Below are 18,432 nucleotides of genomic sequence, written 5' to 3' on the forward strand. Positions count from 1 at the left end.
GCAAACTGTTGGCGCTATATAAATACTATGTTATAATAATAATAGTATCAATTAAAGTAAAGTTAAAACAAGTTTTTTAAATTAATATTAAATGAAATAAATGTAAAAATATATTTTTTAAAAGGACACACGTCTTCACGTAAACAGTAGTCGGGTGCGCCTACATATGAAAATGACGAACGCGCTACACATGTTGGGTATCGGCGTGCACGCCGGAGTGAGAGCAATAATTCTATGGCCAGTATTTATGTGTATCTCTAAACTGATCACCTGTGGGGGCTTTTAAAGCGTCATCTATGGACTTTTTGGGGTACTGATTTTTGTCAGTTTCATTGACGCACACAATTTTAAACATGGGAATGTTGGATATCCATTTACTCGTTGTAAACTCATCTTTTATATTTTATTTAAAAAATGGGTATTTTATTGTGTTTTGGGGCACTTAAGGGCATTTTTCACTACATTTTGGGGTTTGATAATACGTTGCGCTAATATTGTGCAACATAAAAATTTTAAACTGCCAATATTTTATTCTACACAGTCCTGGCTTCCAGAAAATAGTTAATGTGTGGGGGGTTGAAGTCATTTTCAGGCCTAAAATGTGGATTATATCATGGGTACAAAAAACTAAAAAAAGGCATCGGTCACTAAGGGGTTAAAATAAGACTATAGGAAGTAAAATGGGGATTTAGTTTGGCCCTTAGTTTGAATGTTCATAATAAATATAGGATACACATTTGCTTGCTCATAATAAAATATAGGATACGCATTTGCTTGCTCATAATATAAAATACGCATTTGCTTGTTCATAACAAATATAGAATACGCATTTGCTTGTTCATAATAAATATAGGATACGTATTTGCTTGTTCATAATAAAATATAGGATACGCATTTGCTTGCTCATAATATAAAATACGCATTTGCTTGTTCATAACAAATATAGAATACGCATTTGCTTGTTCATAATAAATATAGGATACGTATTTGCTTGTTCATAATAAAATATAGGATACGCATTTGCTTGTTCATAATAAAATATAGGATACGCATTTGCTTGCTCATAATATAAAATACGCATTTGCTTGTTCATAATAAATATAGAATACGCATTTGCTTGTTCATAATAAATATAGGATACGTATTTGCTTGTTCATAATAAAATATAGGATACGCATTTGCTTGTTCATAATAAAATATAGGATACGCATTTGCTTGCTCATAATACAATATAGCAGTGGTGGCGAACCTTGGCACTCCAGCTGTGCCAAAACTACAACTCCCAACATGCATCTGCCTCTGGGAGTTATGTCTGTGGCTGTCAGAGCCTTGCAATGCCTCATGGGACTTGTATTTCCAAAACAGCTGGAGTGCCAAGGTTTGCCACCACTGCAATATAGGATACACATTTGCTTGTTCATAATACAATATAGGATACGCATTTGCTTAGTTGGTTATAGATGAAAATAAAAATTCTTTAGTCTTAATTAAAATTGTACTTTCAAAGGGCAAATTTTAAAGAGTCACTCAGCGGCTTCTGCACCTAACAGTAAGAATGAGGAAGTTAGATTCCCCCCTCGATCTCACTGGTCCCTCCCTCCAGAGGGCAGACAAGGTAGGGTGTTCTGGTAAACGCGGCCCAGCATTTGATGAGAGTCACTGGAGCTTGGGCAGTCTATGGGATACAGACACTGCGAGACCTGCAGGATCTCCAACATTTAGCTGCGGATTTATAAATCCTCCACCCAGCATGTAGCATGGCACTACCGCCACTTGATGAGGCAGAGGAGCGTATTAAATTCCTATGCTCTTCAGCACCATCTACTGGTGTTAGTGCCATGCGAATTGTATTCGCCCAGCTACACACTGGGTGAAGGATTTTTTAAATCAGCCTTAGTTACAATCCTGCCCTTTCCTGGAGAATCCCAGATGGTTGTTAAATATGACCTATAAATAACCTCTAATAGCAAAGCACTACTCAGCCTCACACACAATCACCCAGAGGCACACTTGGCAATCTGCCAATAAGGAACAAAATCTCTTTTGGGGACCAGTGAGTGACGGGCACTTTTCCCATGGAAGGAAATAAATGCTGCCAATGCATAACAGTCCATGAATCCCTGGGACAATCCCGACATTTCCAGTCCAATCTTTTATGGCACTGCTCTGCAGTTGTTGGCATTGTGCCAGACATTCTGGCACTGTTGCTAAGTATGTGTTCCTTAGATGGTGGAGGGCCCAAGGCAAATGCTCTTTTTATGTTCATGCAAAGATAACACACTAGAGAAAATTCCAGAAATCAACAGGATTCTCATATTACCCTAAAGGGAATGTATACTAGTTGTGCATATATTTTCTTTCGTATGGCCAGGGCTGAAAAAAAAATGCTATTTTTGTAGTCAGACAAGAGAGCAAGCCTTAAGGCAGGTAGCTTCTGCTGTCCTCTTTCTTGAAAACCATTCATGCTTTGTGTCACCCACGCTTATTATATGTTTATTTGTAAAATACAGATGTTCTACAAACATATATGTAACACAAATATTAAACTTCAAAAACTTACAAATGTAAAAAAGTTCACGCAAAACCATAACAGTTTTCTTGAGTTTGGGAACAAAAACAACAAAGGAGACACTGGGAGGGAAGATGGGGACAAGTCTGTGTACATTGTGTAATGATAGAACAAAGTCTATAGGCACAGAATCTGTATGCTGTGCAAAGTCTAACGACAAAGGATCTGTGATAAAGGGATAATCTGAGATAAGGTAGTTCATTTTTATCATACACTTTATCATACCATACACCATTTTTTTTCTGCCACGATATTCAGTTTTAATATATTTTAGTGGGCGTGTATTAAACAAAAGAAGTAAGAAAGCAAGATTTCACACCCCAAATAGCAATTGTTAACTGTGTTGAATATTTTCCACCTCAGGGTATGCTAGTACCAAAAAGGGGAGGGGCTTTTAAGAAATACTATAAACTCTCTTGATATATGAAAAGATATAGAAATATTTATTAACATCACATGATTATAGAAAGGTAATTTTCTTTAAAAACATATTTAAAGAAACATAATTATTCCACATGCAATTATTGGTGTCATATCAGTTCCATAGCATAATTACTGGTTTTTGTAAAACATAGTGGATAACTCATTCGGATAGCCATAACATGTTTCGCCCTACTGGGCTTCTTCAGGGGGAAGTATTTATCCTAAATGAGAAGGAACCCAGGTAAAGTAACTCAGAGACTGCATTCTGTATAAAGGACATACATACATATGTATATCTAAGTTGTTATATCCATAGATATTTGCAAACTTACATAGAGGAATCCACATAGATCATCAAACGACACCACTATGTGAAGAGAAGAAGGAACCAACCATATCAAATATAATTTTCCTGCTTCAGACGGACGCAGTCATGCATGGGAGTCATGTCAGGAGGGCAAATCGCAGCACCAGGAAGCGAAGGCAGCAAGAAGAGGGCATTGGTTGTGAAAAAACACAACTAAAGATGTATACAAAAGTAAATATGAGTCAGTAGAGTTAATAACTAATTATAAACTCAATCAGATATTAAACTAGTGTGTGAATGGTAGGTATAGTGTAAGAAGTGACAATTAATGAAACGATAACCAAAAATGTATGTGTAGCAAGGAAAATACATTAATATATGTGCGTAAAGTAAACATATATATTATAATCTCAAAAGTTACATGAAAAGCCATGATCATAAAAGTGCAAGTGCTGAAGTGCCAGATATTACTGAGTGAATGTGTATTAAAGTGCCATGATAGAAAATCACGGAAATTAAATAATGGGTCAAGTAAATACCTCATAGCAAACCTCTGATGCATTCCTCACGAGTACCACATAGAAAATGACCACTGTTGCGGCCATTTATATGCTCTCCATGAGTTGAGTTAAGCAAATTAGATCAAATTGATTAATTAAGTAAATTGAAAGCCTCATGTGTTTGTGATTAAATTGGCCCAGCTCATGTTGTAGCCAAGTTAACATCAGTGAGGAGACAAATATAGGTGATAAATCATGATATGTTGTGATGCAATAATTAATATAAATTAGAGATGAAAATTATAAACCAAAAATAAGGGATAAATACAATTCAGTAAGTGTATGAACACTGTATTATAAGATAATAAATTTTGATAATAGAGTGTGGGTGAATTATAGGTGTGTTAAGAATAATTATATAACCCCGCTTTAACAGTGGTTTAAACTTACCTCGTTATCTCCCGCGCCGAGAATCCGGGACTGCTCGTGTGGCCGCAAAGGATCTTGGGGCGGGCGCATGTGCAGTTCGGATTCTCGACCGGTAGACGAGCAGAGACGCAAGGTAAGTCTATGGACGCGTGCACTTGCTGGATCGGAAGTGCCTGCTAGCAGAGAGGAGTCAGCGCTGGATCGGAGAGCCGCCGCACCGCTGGTGGGACAGATGAAAACATCAGGAAAGAAGAAGAAGATCGGATTAAGAGACATAATTTAAGGTAAGTGCTGACATTAACATTAACAAAGGGAAATTAAATAATTTCCCTTTTATGGGTTGCACCTTCACTTAATATTAAGGGTAAGAAATAAAATACGAGTAAAAATTGATGGTAAGCGAGGATTAAGGGTCACATATAGGGAGGTGAGTAGGTTAGGAAGCATGAAGATAAACTATTTTCTTAAGAAAAGGGAGTTGAAGATGACACAGCACCTATTTGAGCTTAGTGTGTCATAAACTTATCGATATAGTTATAGACAAAACTAATCGAACTAGCCACGTAAAGAGTGCACAGTAGTTACAATCTAAAAACTCAAAACTCTTCCAGGACCTAGAGGGAAGTGGCATTGGATATAGATCTTTAAGGTAGGATAAGGAGATTTTGTTAACTGGTTTAGATGATAGATATTGGATTACTTGGGGTAATTCTTGATCATTCATTGAGCAAATGCTTATTATATGATACTCTAGGAACTCTTATAGAAGACAAGGGGTTCGACCAATGTAGGCTTAGGGGGGGGGGCTTGCCTTTTAGACCTGGTGCAGCTAATTAGGGAGACTAGTTTATAAATGAAAATTCTATAGTATGATAAACTTAGGGAAATAAAAGCCGCTTATCTTACATTCATATTTGTTATTAGTAAGATGGCCGGGGTGAGGTGGAGGCTGCTGATAGGAGTCGTTCGCCCTCACTTGACTCGAGCACAGGGGGGTTCCCCTGGTAGAACCAAGCGAGCTACCCATGTTGAGTAGCTCTTAAAGTAAATTGTAATGGGGCTCCTAGGTGTCCTAGGAAATGTCTTTGGTGTTGTGTTGTTCGTAGTTTTTTTTATTCGTTGGCCAATGTGGATAGGGCAACCTACTTTGGCAACACATTTTTTTTTCATGTCAGTTGTGGTGGTTTTCGGGGTTTTTTTTGGGGGTAACCACTTTTTGTTACGGTCGGGACGGGGCTGGTCACCCATGCACTCTAGCTCTCATCTCCAGAGGATCCAAATAGGAATAGTAACTCTGAGTCTCTGTCGACTCTTCTGGGTTAATAAGCATCCAATGGGGGATTGGATAGATTCTGTACAACCATTTAGACCCAATGACTCCCTGTGGAACTGATATCCGCATAGCTACACACAATGTCCAGGGCCTGAACTCACCTGTTAAGCGGAGAATAGCTTTCAACCATTACTACTCACAAAAAATAGACGTGCTTTTTCTTCAGGAAACACATTTTCTTAACAGTTACAATCCATCATTTATACATAAACACTACACTCAGTACTATCTTGCTAGTGCAGTAGATAAATCTAAGGGGGTGGCCATCCTGTTTGCTAAGCATATCGCTTTTCAGTTATATCTGGAACTCAAAGACCCTGGAGGACGCTACTTGTTATTGAAGGGTGCTATTGGGGATCAAATGTTCACGTTTATTGCCTACTATGCCCCTAACGTTGCTCAAATCCCATTTTTCATGCATCTCTTTTCTACTCTATTCCCCCATATAGAGGGCATAGGGATAGTAGCAGGAGATTCTAATCTGTCTTTGGATTATAGAATTGATAAATCCCATCCCTCCGGTTCTAGATTGAAACATCCACTAAAAAGCGGCTTAAGATTGGCAAGGCTCCTTCACTCGTACCAACTAGTGGATACGTGGCATGAGTGTAATCCCTCTACTAAGGATTACACTCATTTTTCTCATGCCCACTCCACTTATTCCCGGATGGACCATATTTTCGTTCCCCAACGGGTGTTGGCAGGTATTAGATCTGTGAAAATCAGAGAAGTATCTTGGTCGGATCATGCTTTAGTTGTAATTACCTCTTCATGAGCCTAACTCACTCGGGGAATGAGCCATTGGAGAATCAATGACTCACTTCTCAGCGATCCCGGGGTGGTTACGGAGATCCAGACGCTGTTGACAGAATACTTTCGTATTAATACCCCTTCAGTCTCCTCGCCTATTACTAACTGGGAAGCTCATAAGGCTACGTTAAGAGGGCATCTTATCTCTATCGCTACGCGCAGGAAACGCCAGCGGACGACCCATATATCCAAATTAGAGGGGGAGCTGTTGGCCTTGATCCACGCACATAAACATAAACCAACGAAGGCACTTCGAGATCGTATTGATCAGACGCGCCTGTCATTACATTTTTCTCTCACAACGGTGGCGGAACGGAGCCTTTGCTGGTCTCAACATAGATTTTACGTGTATGGGGATAAAATTGGTCATCTTTTGGCGGTCAAGCTATCCCCTAAAATTCCGAATTATTCGATTCCTAAGATAAGGTGTGACTGGAGTATACTCACAAAATACCAAAGTGGTTATTCATGAATTTGAATCTTTTTATAATCGATTGTATGTTAATACCCATGACCCATTTAAGTCATCAATACAGGAATTTTTAAGATCTCTGTCACTTCCCAACCTTAATTTAGAACATGTGGCTTTATTGGAAGAACCAATCACTCAATCTGAAATTAAACAAGCCATTAAACAGGCAAAAACAACTTCAGCCCCTGGGCCAGATGGCTTTTCAGCTAGTTATTACAAGAAATTTGAAGAAATACTTCTTCCCCATCTAGAATCCCTTTTCTCAGAGATTAGGAAAGGTGAACCCTTAAGTCCATATATGAACAAGGCATTTTCAAGTTTAATTCCTAAACCTAATAAAGATACAGGAGAACTAGCTAATTATAGACCAATTTCATTGATCAACAATTACCTTAAGTTGCTTACAAAAGTGTTAGCCAATAGAATTAATTGTTTTCTGCCCAGTTATATTAATAAGGATCAAGTGGGCTTTATCAAGGTGAGGCAGGGGCCAGACCAAATTCGCAGAGCAATTGATATAATCTCTCTATTAAAGTCAGGGTGGGGTAAGATCCCAGGGGCCACGGGCTTGTTGTTATCTGTTGATTTACAGAAAGCCTTTGATTCTATATCCTGGACCTACCTCTTCACACTTTTAGAGGAGTGGGGGTTTGGCACTCAGTTCATTTGTTTGCTCAGGAATCTTTACTCCTCCCCCTCAGCTATTATCAAAATGCAGGGATTTAAATCAGCCCCAATTTCGATCTATAAAAGGTACTAGACAGGGTTGTCCGCTCTCCCCTCTACTATTTGCATTAGCGATTGAGCCCCTTGCTATCTTGATAAGGGAGAATCGCAATATTAAAGGGGTAGAATGTAGAGCTAAGGAACACAAATGTGCCCTTTTTGCAGATGACCTATTACTATTTCTTACTCACCCTTTGATTACTCTGCCCAATGTAATGTCTTCCCTCGATAGTTTTGCGAAAGTGTCAGGGCTTCATATAAATGCAAACAAGTCTTTGGCTTTGAATATAAATCTGCCCCCTGAGCAAGTGACTATATTAAAAGATGCGTTCCCTTTCTCTTGGCCGTCGACGACGCTGCCTTATTTGGGGATTAATCTTACTCCATCCTTTGACCTACTGTATCAGGCAAATTTTCCCTGTATCTTTAGGAAATTAAAGGGGGACCTGGAAAGGTGGTCGTCGTATAATTTAACTTGGCTGGGGAAAATAAATGCTATTAAAATGACTCTTCTCCCTCGTCTTCTATATCTATTTAGAGCTCTCCCTATTCCAGTTCCTAGATCCGAATTAGCTAGGTTTCAATCTAGTCTGGTGAAGTTCTTATGGGGGGGCAAGGGCCATCGCCTGCCTAGGATCACACTGTACAGTAACAGGGAGTCGGGGGGGGTTAGGGGTCCCAAATATACAGTATTATTATCAAGCCGCACGTATAGCTCAGTTATCTGTTATATATTCTGAAGAGGAGCGCCCGGACTGGGTCCACATGGAATCCAAGGCTGCTAGAGATCTGCCTATAGACCTATTGAAGTGGCTACCCGCTAGACTATGGCCACCTATTATGGCCCCTTCTCTCTCTCTAACGCTCTGGCTCTTTGGGATCGAGTGAAAATCTTGGGAAACATTAGCTCACCGCACACTACCCTTGCCCCCTTATACCAGAACCCGGCATTTCAGCCAGGTACTTACCCTAAAACATTTCAATGGTGGCTGGATAAGGGACTATATAGAATAGGCCATTTTCTTAAGTTGGGGAGACCTTTGACTTTGGAATATTGCAGGGAACATTTGGAAACGCCATCATCAGAATTTTACCGTTATTACCAAATCACCCATTTTCTACGTACTGTATTAGCACGAGGTGAGGTGGGCACTGGCCCCAGTGCGTACGAACGATGGTGCCTACATCTATTAAGCAGAGAGGGGCCATTTCCTTGCTATATTCCATACTATTAAAGTCCCCCCCGAAACAGCCATATATGTTGGCCTGGGAACAGGATTTGAATCGAGAGGTTTCAGAGAAAGTATGGAGACGTCGCTCAGGGGTGACAACTCGGGGACTGCTTAATGTTTCATTGCTGGAGGCCAATTTTAAAGTGTTCTCCAGATGGTACCTGGTGCCCTCCAGACTTGCTCGTATGTACCCGGGAACGTCTCCCCTATGTTTCCGGGGGTGCGAGCTGGGGGGCACCATGTATCATGTGTGGTGGTTGTGTCCTCGTATCCGTACATTCTGGGGAAGGGTCTATAATCTAATTTTCCGGGTGACGATGTTGCAATCAGAAGGAGAGTTAGAAAAATTATGGCTGTCTTAGTATACTACGGCTAGTTTGTGGGTAATTCCACATGCTATGTTTAGTATAGGAAATGGGTGGGGGTGAGAGAATAATGTTATTTTTGTTTTGTATGCACGTTGTCAAACTACATTGTGATATGTTTAAGTGTTTTGTTATGTCTTGGTGAAAATAATAAAAAACTTTGGAAATTAAAACATTGGGGGGAGGGAAACATTTTTTTTACTTTAATGTCACTTTAAGTTACTGGGGTTACAGAATGTTTTGCTCCAGCCCTCCTTACTGGAGCATGTACTACTCCAACCTCTGCACACACCATGTATTTCCCGATTCTAGGATACCCTAATAAAGGTGAAACCCTCTACCCTACCCTATGTCCAGAAACAATGGAGTAAATATATCCCTGATCTAACCGAAAGGGGTTGGGAGGAATTCTCTGTGCCCTGGTGCTGCATCTGAGGTCTGGAAAGTGGGCTTTCGGGGGGTCTGTGTACTGCTACACAGGGAGAAAACTCCTGATCCCTGACCTCCACACGTTACACACTCCTGACCCCTGTACTCCATGCATTATACCCCCCTACCCCTGTACCCTGTATTCTGTGGGTTATGTACTCCTGACCCCTGTACTCCATGTGTCACACACTTCTGACCCCTGCACTCCATGCCTCACACACTCCTGGCCCCTGTATTCCATGTGTTACTGCTGACCCCCGCACTCTGTAAGTTACACACTCCTGACACCGGTACTCCATGTGTTACACCTTCCAAGCCCCTCCATTCGATGTGTTTTGTACTCCTACACCCTGCATGTTACATACTCCTGACCCTTGCACTCCATGTGTTATATACTCCTGTCCCCTGTATTTTGTCTTTATATCTTAAATGTCTGCTCTTGTTCCAGAAGTCTGTGGCTTGTTGTTTTATGGCAAGCTAAAACTGGGGACATTAGTTTGTGGGTGTGGCTTCAAGGGGGTGATTTCTGGGTGTGGTTAAAAGTGGGCATGGTCAGAGGAGTGTCCCCCGATTTCATTTTGAAAATCTAATAACTTTACTGTAACCTGTAGCAGCCAGTTCAAAATAATCTTTTTTCAGACTCTAATGCAATAAACTATAATTGCCAATGGTCCAAAAACAGTTCCAAATTCTGACGCTTTGTCTCTGACATGGCCAGTTGTTTTTAACACCCATAGAATAAAAACCTTCTTATTATACATATCAAATTCATTTATCACCATTGAATGTCTTCTGCGCTAGATTAAGGAGAAAAACAATATTGTCTTTCGGTCTTCTGGTCCACCTTTCTGTGCCCATGTCAAAACAGTTTCAAAGTATATGTCCAGGCAGGTGGTATTTTTTTTGCTTAGAAATTGAGCATTCCTTTTGTCTTCTTCATAAATCACCAGTGTTTACTCTATTTACTTCCCCTACTTTATAGCTGTTGATGCTTCCTTTTTCCCCCCTCAAAAGTCACATAATTTCCCATGGAGGGGTGACAATATTGTAAGACCATTGCTGAAAGTATAGAAGTGTTGTCACCCCCTCCAAGTAGAAGTGGAATCTGAGCACTTAGGTGACCACAAGAAAATCAGATAAAACACGTATATTGCAATAAAAAAAACATGGTTAGTTGTGTACTGCTGCTATCTGTGCAGTACTGCTGTTGGTGTTAAAGGCTTTAGCCTTCCATCCACTTTAACCCTGAAATACTGGTTTCCTGAGATAAACTGGCTCTAGATCTGATTAGTCTTTACTTCTTGGGCTGCAAGGCGGTATAGAAGCTAAAGGGAGAGTGAGGCAACAGCTGATAAGACCTGGAGGGAGTTCATTCCAGGAAACCAGTAAGTATATCAGGATCTGTTCGTTTTAGTGTAGGTAGAATAGCAGGACCAGCAGACCTTCAATGTTTTACTTAAAGTGACATTAAAGGATATACCCCCCCCCCATCCCCCCCATGTTAGTCTAAGGACTTACCTTAAATTATGCCTCTTGATCCGATCATCTTCTTCTTTCTTGTAGTTTTCAAGAGTCCTTCCAGTGCTGACTGCTGTGTTTTCTGTGTCCCACGGAGTCTGCTGCCGGGCTGCCTGCATTGACGTCGCTTGTGTCTCTCCTCTACTCCCGGCCGAAGATCTGTATTGCGCATGTGTCAGCCCCATCATCCTTTGCGGCCACCCAAGATTTTTCAGATCTACAGACGGGAATGCGCGGCAGAGACACAGGTAAGTTTAAACCTTTTCGTAACTTTTTTAAAATGTTTTTGCATATAGCTACTGCTTGCTAGCAGTAGCTATATGCAAAAACTGTGAGGGTTTAATTGTCCTTAAAGGTCCACCTTAAAGAGATAATTTAATTGTTAATGTTAACATTACTTACAGGTGAACATGTACAGTTATTTGTTGTCTAGCAAGATAATAATAGATGCTGTCTAGCATCTCTGTCTGCAGCTGTCTACAAGTCCCAAGTCCAGGCCATCCCCCTCTGCAGATTTTAAGATACCTCCCAGTTGTGTCAAATCTTGCCTACCACACCTGCTCCCTGCACACTCCTTTTGGCCAGGGAGGCAGCAGACCATCATAAATGCTGGAGGAGGGGGCTGCTAATATTGCTGAAATCACAAAATGGCTTCGGTGTTAGGCACAAATATGGTAGTGAATGGTCTGTCATGCATGCACAGGATCTTACCGCCATGTTTCTGATATCACAATATGATCCCTCGCATTCGCGGCAGTGTCGGCTTGAGATGCATACTCGAGATTTCATTAGCGTATTGATAGCTGACTTTCTGAAGCATGGGAGTGGAAGTCGATCTAGTGCACCGACTGTTAACATTAGAATGCGCATGCATGGGAATATAGCGTTTTATACTGTGCATGGATGGGGATGTTGACCGCACATACACCGCAGCTTAAAAGCGATGGGTAAAGGCAGACTGGGAATTTAAGTGCCATACTGCACATCAAAGCACATCCTAATGACAAATGTCCACCTGCCATACTGATAGACCCCTGATGCCATCTTGGAGAAGTCCAGGGGGGAAAGCAAATCCTTATAGAAATACTTTTTTTTTTTAATAGTAGGCTGTGTTTTAAATACTAATTCTTTATATTTAATGTTTTTATAAAGTGCAACTGTAATACTGTTCAAATGTGCATTATGTATTACTCATTTTCTGTGTTTGATAATGTAAGAGTGGTTCCGTTTCTCTTGCATAAAAATGTCCTTTGTTCTGCAATGTTCAACATCTCATTCACATGAAGTGCTTTTATATTTTCATAAAAAAATACTTTCTTTGTACATTTTATATGTTGACAAGTTATAATTTTCAAAAGCAAATAAAGGCAAATATTTACTCAGTATACCACGACATGTTTTATCTCTGTGAGTGTGTGGCTGTGAGTGGTTGTTGTGGATTCAACTCTGCTTCCACTTGTTTAATTATTATTGTTATTATTATATAAATTAATTATTTTGGAATGTTGGCAAATATGGGAACACCACCAACTTAAATCACTAAATTTATCTGCAGAGAATGTTACAGCTTTTTTATGGTTTGCAAACTACAATAATGATTAATATTATTATAAGAGAAATAAAGCCAAAAAAAATGGCTATTGCCTGCTATCTGACAGTGCATAGCTGCACTGCATTCATAAAGAATCCCAAGAATATTGGGATCCACACCGGCAGCCTAAGTGACAACTGCCTCTCTAGAGCCAGAGCCAATTGTGTCCGCTCCCTCTCCTATCTGTCCCTCCAATGAATGCTGGGGGAATCCCTGCGGAGAGCACTGACTGACAGTAATTGCTCTCTGTAGGGAAAAACTGTGAGCTGAATGCTATATGATAGTTGAGCTCTCAGACAGACCGATAAATAGTGTCCCACATCGGCTCTATGTCTTACTCTCTCGGCGCTTCTCCTTTAATAATTATCCCTAGCTTAAAATCAGTACATTTCAATAAAATGTCTAGGGCACTTTTTAATCAAATTATGTTTACCATTCTAATGTGCAGATCAGAAAATAGAATGTACTCTACACAACTAAAATGTGATTAATTATAATATTGTACAAACACTCAGTTTCCAGCAGTCTGTGATTTTTCAGGAATAGTGTTCGGTTTTGAAAAGTTCAAATATATGTATTTAGAAATGTCCCTTTGTTCAGTAATTACCAACTGACCTGTGTTTTCTGCAAGCCATTTTCTATTCTTAATTAATAGAAATAAGGTTTTGATCTTGCAGCTCCTGTGGGTTGATGGAAAATCCTGTGAGTTGAGGTTTGCAGTACTATTAAATTAGTAGAACAATTTGCTGGACCGAACTTTTTTTTTTTTAAATTCTTAATTTTTCAGTTTGAGCCAACATTTTACAGTAAACATATAACTCATATACATTTGAGTAATGATGTCGTGCAGTTACAAATGTAGGAAGCATATCTATATCTCCTAGCCCCAGTCGCATAGTTAACCATGATCAAACGGGAACAATATAATATCATACGCAACATCTGGGCGTTTGGGGCGACTGCAATGCATATCTTATATGTTTTAGTGTGTATTAAGCCACAGTTTCGATAGGCAGAGATGTGGAAACCTAGGGGTCCACCTGTTAGCTTCCGGGGATTAAGGGAAGGGGTGGGACATCAAACAACAACAGGGAGGGCAGTATCAGCAATCTAGAGTGTAAGAGAAGGTATAGGTCATTGGGACATGGTAGAGCCTGTCAAGAGTGTCACTCTCGGGGCACTCCCTAGTGAGCCGGTGAAAAGAGAGAAATCATACAGAGTATGCACTGCCCTCAGGGGAATCCATGTACTCCAGCCAGTAAAACCACATCCTAGAATAAGAGAGGACAGGATCATGTCTTCCGTCACCCTAATCTCTTCCACTCTGCGTATCCACATAGGTATTGTAGGGGGAGAGGGAGTCTTCCATAGACTAGGAATGCTGGATTTAGCTGCATCCAGCAAGTGACGTACTACAGAGCGGGAATAGGCTTTCCTGGACATAGGAATGTTGTGTAGCAGGAAAGTACTGGGGTCCAATGGTAAGTCAGATTCCATACATTTCTTCACAATGTCACAAACTGGGGCCCAGAATTGTGCTAAGGCTGGGCAAGACTAGATAATATGGAGTAGAGTACCCTTGTCTGCGTTACATCTCCAGCAGACGTTGGCAACTCCACCATATATTCTGTGTAAGAGCGCCGGTGTTAGATACCATCTCATAAGGCTCTTATAGTTAGTCTCCTGATATTAAGTACAGATCGATGATCGCAGGTTAAAGTGAATTATATTCCGACTTTGGGCGTCTGAAAGAGTGATCCCTAGCTCTTATTCCCAGCGTGTCAGAAACGCCGGTTTCCCGGGCTCTGTCGGTGTTGAAAGAGCAGCGTAGATCTCTGATAGGGTATGCCTCGTCGGGCCCCTGGAATTGCACAACCTCTCAAAAGATGTACGTGCGGTCCCAAAACACGCCGCCGGTGGTAAGGTAAGTAAGAAGTGTCTCAGCTGGTATGCTTTCCATGGATCCAAACCAAAGACTCCATCAGGATCGGTAAGAGATGCCATGGAGGGCCACGTGCACCCACTTATAAAATGGGAGGCCTGAAAGAGGTTGTTGGCGATCAAAGATCGGAAAGGGCCAGACAAGGTTCCCGGTGGAAAGGCAGGGTTACCCATGATTGGGTAGAGCGGGGAAGCTTCACTAATCAAGCGCCACCTGGTGAGTGCTTTCGAGCACACTGCAAGAGTAGCACCAACCAAGGAGTGAGCTCTAAGCGAGGGGGGGGGAGAGTCGAGGGACACCATGCCACCCTAGCCAGAAGGCAGGGCGACAAGGATTCCTCCAGGGGCACCCTTTGTTTTGTAGGGGAATGTCTACACCAGTCAACCAAGCGAACCAGATGACTAGCTACATAGTATTTCTGTAGGTAAGGGAGGGCTATGCCCCCTGAGTCTTTAGGTAAAGTCAGGAGGGAGTGGCTCAACCGAGGATGGCGATTAGCCCAGATAAACTTCGTCAACAAAGAGTTGACCTGGCGAAAGTACCTGTCGGGGATCGTGATAGGTAGGGCTTGAAAAAGATAAAGGAATTTGGACAGAATAGTAATTTTGATGGCGTTGCACCTTCCAAACCAAGAAAAGAAGCCACTCTGCCAGTTGGAAAGAAGCGTGCGTACCTGTGCCAAGAGAGGTGGGAAATTGTATGTAAATGTATCTTTCACGTCCGGAGGTATGAACGTGCCAAGGTATTTCAACGCTCGGGTCGTCCACTGAAAGTGAAAGTTATGGGCAAATCAACAGCGAGATTCCCATGGCTGTTGATTTGCTAAAATCGATCTTCAGATTGGATAGCTCTCCATATGTTGCGAAGTCCTCCATGAGATTAGGTAAGGAGATTACCGGGTTGGTGAGAGAGAACATCAGGTCATCCACGTAGGCAGATACTTTGTATTCCGCTGATCCCAGTTTAAGCCCAGTCACATCAATATTAGATCTGATATGCCCGAGGAATGGCTCCAAATGGACCGAACTTTTAACTAATGCCACTGCCTATCCTTTGACCTCATGCCAGCAGACTTTGAATGGCTAATAATGGGGTCTTCATTATGAAATGGCTCACAGTAGTCATTTGTCAGAGTGTGTTGGATTAAGCATACAGAGAGCTGACAATTCTGTGTAAGAACATATAGGGTGCTAATGTGTTCTCTATTGCAATAATATGCTGTGGATTGAAGTGTGGTGGGCTACATATCCCAACCCCAGTATCTTTTTCTTTATGTTTTCTTGGGAGGTGGGGGGTGTTTTTTATTTCATTTGTAGGAGAAGTGTTGGGAGAATATAGAATCTTCCCAATACTGAGAGCCAGTACAGCTGTCAAAAGGCGGCTCTTTACCAAGAGCTGATTGCTCAGCTCATGGTCTCCTCCCTACCTATAGAATGGTGGCTGTCAGTCACTGCTTTGAGCAGAGATAATCCCCTCCCCTCTTTGTTCCTCTAGTGCTCAATGGAGGGACAGGCAGGGTAGGGGGCAGGCACAGCTGGCATTGGCTCTAGAGGCAGAGCCAGTTGTCAATCAGACAGTCGAGTGGATTCTGTCAAAATTGTCGGGATCCTTCCTGGGTGTTACCTGCTTACTTCGGGTCACAGGAGTACAATAGTAAACTCAAAAGAGAAGCAAAGCCAAAAAAAAGGTTTGTCTTTATGAATGTCTTTACATTCATTCATAAAAGGTAAGTCTCCCAAGACTCAATTGTAACAAGTTCCAAAGCATCAATTGCTAAATAGAAACAGAATATCTGCATTACGCACAGTGTACTAAGAAATGTGACATATCACAAACATGATAGTCTGTTTGTAAACAGAAGGATAATAAAGCCAATCCATGAAGAAGAAATCCAGAAGAAATAGAGATCCCCCTGATGATATACTACAATCCCATTTCTACTTACGTAAAAATGAGGGCTTCCTTTAGATTGTAAGCCCTCAGGGGAGGGCACTCCTTACCATCTTGTCTTGAATTGTATTGTAATTGTAATGTCTTCCTTATATTGTAAAGCGCTGCGCAAACTGTTGGCGCTATATAAATCCTGTATAATAATAATGATAAATCAAGAAAAACCTCTATACATAAACAGATATAGGTCATAGTCTCTATTTAGACCCCCCGGATGTAAAGACACCAATCTGTTGATCCATCCGAGCACCTGTTGTGTTTAAAAGAGAACTATAGCTAACCTTTTATTTTAGCTATTGTTCTCTTTTTGGTCACAAATGTACATTACCGAAAGTTCTCCTGTGACCCAAACTCAGCAAATAGCTGGTTACTGCCCGCTATATGTTAGCAGCGCAGAGCCACTGTAGCTGGGAAAGATCCCGACAATATTGTTGGGATCCACCCACCACTGCCTTATTGACAGCTGTCTTTTACCTCTCTAGAGCCAGCTGTGCCCACTCCCTCCTGTCTGTCCCTCCAATGAGCACTGGAGGAACATACAGGGGAGGGGGGAATCCCTGCGGAGAGTGATGACTAACAGTCACCGCTGTCTGCAGGAAGAAGCTGTGAGCTGAGTGAATAGGAGTTTGTGATCTCTCAGTTCTCGCGCTATAGAGCCGATTTGTAACAGCTGCATTATCACATGCCGGCTCAAACTATTGGGAAGAGTACATTTTACTCTCCCAACAGTTCTCCTTTAAATCTAAAATCCGATCACTCCTGTCCTTTGTTAAGGTATGCCATCAAGTACTAATGGGATGTCAGTCTTTGTATCTCCACATTCTACAAAATGTTTGGATATCATATTGATAAAGTTCCTTTCTGACAGTGTCTGTGTTGTGCACTGCAGGTTTTTCACCCTATGAGTGGTCTCCTCCACATAGATGAAATTACAAGGAAGCATTTGTGCATAAACGACAAATAAGGATAGACAAGAGTAGGATCCTTCGGCCTGATAATTCACCATGGTGGGTTGCAGTGCACATGGGCACTAACAAGTGGAGCCAACAGGGACTCTGGGATGACTGTGTAGCACTGAGCAGATTCACACAGTGAAGATCCTTGAAATGGGGAGGAAGTGAAGTAATTAACATGGCAGGCTGGGAAAGTGACTTCTGTGACTGACTGTCACATGATCAAGAGTACGTACCATCAGCTCCCGCTCGTTTATGGTGACAGCTTTGACAGCGAAGTCAGTGTGCTGGGAGTGCACTCGAAGCACACAACAGCAGTGCCTAATGGATGCAAATATATGGCAGCCTGGAGTTAAAGTGATATTAAAGTCAAAAGGTTTTCAAGCTATTTTAAATACTGGTTAAATCACTTACAATGGTTGCTACTCCTTGATATTTAAAAGTTTTAGTTTCCTGACGAATCGGCTGGTCCCCTGAGCACTGGTTGTGATATCTTGTTTTAGGGTAGCTCATTACCCTTGCGGGGTCCTATGGAGCCACCCTTGTTTGTGCTAGAAAGCTGTGTGTGTATCCACTAACACCAGCACAGCAAGGCAGGACACTCCCCTCCATGTTATTAGATGGAGGGCTCCTGGTGGCTTTGCTTTGTCTTGTGTTCTTGTACTGGACAGGAAGCTCAGAGAAGCTGAAGTTAGAGAGATGGAAATGTTCAGAAACATGATGAGCATAAGTGTTTGGACAAAAATATAAATATTTTGCTGGGCTGCCGCATATATGTGTTACAATTACAGGAAGAGGTTTACATGTAAAGACTTGTCTATTAAGGACACTTTGCGATGTTTAACAGAGTCCTTAGAATCAAAGGAATTCACGTCTCATTCCT

The sequence above is a fragment of the Nanorana parkeri genome, unplaced genomic scaffold (assembly GCF_000935625.1).
Source record: "Nanorana parkeri isolate BGI_ZX_2015 unplaced genomic scaffold, ASM93562v1 scaffold150, whole genome shotgun sequence".
NCBI lineage: Eukaryota > Metazoa > Chordata > Amphibia > Anura > Dicroglossidae > Nanorana > Nanorana parkeri.